This window comes from Gossypium raimondii, chromosome 13 (assembly GCF_025698545.1).
Source record: "Gossypium raimondii isolate GPD5lz chromosome 13, ASM2569854v1, whole genome shotgun sequence".
Taxonomy (NCBI): domain Eukaryota; kingdom Viridiplantae; phylum Streptophyta; class Magnoliopsida; order Malvales; family Malvaceae; genus Gossypium; species Gossypium raimondii.
In genome coordinates this window covers 41,224,728-41,228,093 of record NC_068577.1, presented here as the reverse complement: position 1 = coordinate 41,228,093, position 3,366 = coordinate 41,224,728, and the positions used below count along the sequence as shown (strand labels likewise).

Genomic DNA, 3,366 nt, shown 5'->3' with positions numbered 1-3,366 from the left:
TAACCCTTTTTCTTTTCAAAAACGCCACACTATGCATCACCCCAGCATCATGCATTTACACCTCTTTGTAGGTGTGTTTTTTGGGGCACCTCCATCCCCAACATTCTATGCCCCTATGTCGACATCGCTACTGACTAGATGCCAATGCATGTATTGACACCGATGGCAACACCGATGCTGTCATCAATGCTAGTATCGATGCTTGGGTTAATGTTTTCGTATCCGGGTTTTACGACATTGTATGGTTATTCACTAATAGTGTCATAAAAACTCACTGCATCATTATTTTATTGAGGTGGGTCATCGGCGCAACCACCTTCTCGTTGAGTGGAAAACACAAAATGGGAGGCTAGGACGGCACCGCACTTAAGTATAAAAAAGGTGATGGATGATCGTCTTCGGACATACTAACGTCCAAAGTGTGAATACTGCAACTAAATATATGAAATTTGAGGCGGTGCCTGCAAGTATACTGGTTAAGTTGTAATATATTTTACAACAAAGTCGATAAGTACTCTGAGGATCGTACCTAAGGGAGGCAAGTACTAAATTAATATTAACCTAAATGAAAAAAGATCTGATTAGTACTTTAAATAAGTTATATTACGATTAAACATAAATAAAAGAATTAGGTTTTATAAGAAAATAAATAAATATGCAAAATAAAGTGAACACAAACAACTAAGATGTAAATCAACCAAATCTAAGGCATAGGTGATTAGCTCGCTTTAGTGATCATAACTAATTCCTATTTTTGGGTTTCTACTCAATCAACTAGTTGTTACCCTAGCAGGATCTCTCGATCTTTCTCTAAACTAACAATTCGACAAGAACTACTTGTCTCTCGTCCTCTGTAACAACCCGGTTTAGGCCCTAGTCGGACAGTGGTTTCGAGACCACAAATTCGAGTCAGAAAAATACTTTAATATTATTTTCCGTGCTTATTGTTTGTGAATTGACATGTGTGAAATTTTTGTGCTTTAATTTATCCGTTTGTGTGCTTAATTGAGAAGAAGATTTAATAGCGAAAAATGTAAAAGTGACTTGCTAATTGTTAAAGTACTAAGGTGATATGACTTGCATGATGTAGGTTCTTATATTGAAATTATACCTTTGAATTTTTGGATGGACATATATGCCTAAGGTTGGTGGATTATAAATGAAACCATAAAGGCTAAATAGGGAAATGTAAAATTTAAGTAATGAAATAATAAATAAAAGTAAGAAAATGAAGCCATTATGTCCATCTTTGGACGATACTAACAAGAAAAGAGAAAAAAAAATTGGAGATAGGGTTCGGCCATGAATTTGGGTGATTAAGGTATGCATTTTGATTTATTTTTGATAATTTCCATGTTTTTATGATTGTTGTTTAACATATTATTAAGCCCATGCCTCAATTTTTGATTTGGATGAAGATTGTGAGATAGGTCATTGATAAATTTATGAATTTAATGATGTTAATTGCTGAATTTTTAAATATAGGTGTTAGATTAATATGTTTTGTATTGAGATTTTTGATGAATATAAGTATTTTGAGTTTAATTGTGAAAATGAAAAATGGAGGGCTAAAATGTGAAATAAATGAAATATGTAGGCTTATATGGGCTATAGGAAGATTCGCCAAGCTAGGAAATTTTTTTAAATTGTGTGTATTTTGAGTTTTTTTAAATATGGACTAAATTGTAAAAAAAGTAAATTTTAGGGGATAAAGTGAAAATTTCCCAAATTATGTGTTTGTGGATGAAATTGAGTGAATATGTTAATAAACAAGACAAATTTGTAATAATTTAGATCAAGAAAAGAGGAAATCAGAATTGGATCGGGGGAAATCTAAAGTTGCCAAATAGTTGTCCAGTTCGTTCGCATTCGTCCGAGGTAAGTTCGTAAGTAAATTGTTGAAATTAAATTACTATATTTATTTAAAGGGCATTCAAAATCTAAATGTGTTTGCTGTACTTTAATATGCTGAATTGTATTTGAAAATTGATGATTAATTATGAGTTCTACTTGGTTGATTTATGACATTCGAAAGATATACGAACTATAGAAATGTTTAAATGTGACATCGTGTAAGACCACATCTAGGATGTTGGCTCGATTTGATATTTACGTAAAAGACCATGTCTGGGACATTGGCATCGTATATAATTACGTGTAAGACCCTGTCTGAGACAATGGCATCGATATGTAATTACATGTAAGACCACGTCCGAGACGTTGGCATTGTACAAGCTTCGTGCAAATATTCGAGTATCCTTTTTGTTTTTGAATGGTATATGCATCTGTAAATTAAAATGTTTTATTTTTATTTGAAACATGGTAAGAAGTACTCGAAATAATGAAGTAATTTATACATGTTATAAAAGGTAAATTATATGTATATATATGACTATTTATATTTGGCCAAAGATAGAAAAATGTGGTTAATGTCTATATATATATTTTATTTGCTTACGACTTACTAAGCTCTCTAAGCTTACGTTGTGTGTATTCATTTGATGTATTATAGACTTTTAGAAAGCTAGTTACGAGTTCGGGGATCGCCAAGGAAGTTCATTACACTATCGACCGTTATTTTGGTATTTTAAAAGCTTGAATTATAAATCTTTGGCATGTATAGGCTAGTGTGTATTTGGCTAAATTTTGAAGTGAATATATATATGTAGCCATGCAAATATGGCTTGTTGTTGATTTTAATTAAGATATGAATCGGCCTTGTATTTAGATTATTTTGAAAGTAAGTTTCAAGATATATCTTATGTGATTAATAGTCTTGTAATTCAATCTAGGAAATGAAGTAGATGTTGAATGCATTTTGAATTATGATATGTAATTATAATTTGTCTTATAAGTGGCTTAGAAATGTTGATTGAGTAGGTGTGAATTGGCATGGTACTTAAACCAAATTGGGGACTATGTTACATGATTTATTATGTGATTATAAAGTTTGTTTTAAGAGTTGAAAATAATTGAATGAATTAATTTGGGAATTAGTCGAATTGTGCATTAGGAAATTTGTTAATAATGATATTTCTTTGAATTATTTGTTTAGTTATATGTTAATATGTAAATTTGTTGTATTAGTTATATGTGAATTATGCTATACCATGATTACATGAGTCAAATTGAAAAGGTAAGATTCATTATTTGGATGATTTAAAATGTTGCATAATATGTATTCATATATTGGGTTAAAGAATTAAATTCATATTAATAAGTATATGATAAGATTTATGTTAAGTATTGATTTTATTTTGGATGAGCGAATATCTGAATGACTGATTAGTGTATGTATAATTGTATAGTGTGAATTGGTTATATAGGTTTGGGTGATAAATGAGAATTGAAGAAAATGTTTAGGTC

At 30.7% G+C, this 3,366-nt stretch overlaps 1 long non-coding RNA gene across 1 annotated transcript; it reads left to right on the top strand.

Moving 5' to 3' along the window:
• The first annotated feature begins 1,239 nt into the window (after positions 1-1,239).
• On the top strand, positions 1,240-2,826 carry LOC128036216 (uncharacterized). The gene is made up of 3 exons (XR_008193017.1): positions 1,240-1,321; positions 1,795-1,878; positions 2,513-2,826. It is a non-coding gene; the product is annotated as an uncharacterized LOC128036216 (long non-coding RNA).
• The last annotated feature ends 540 nt before the right edge of the window (positions 2,827-3,366 follow it).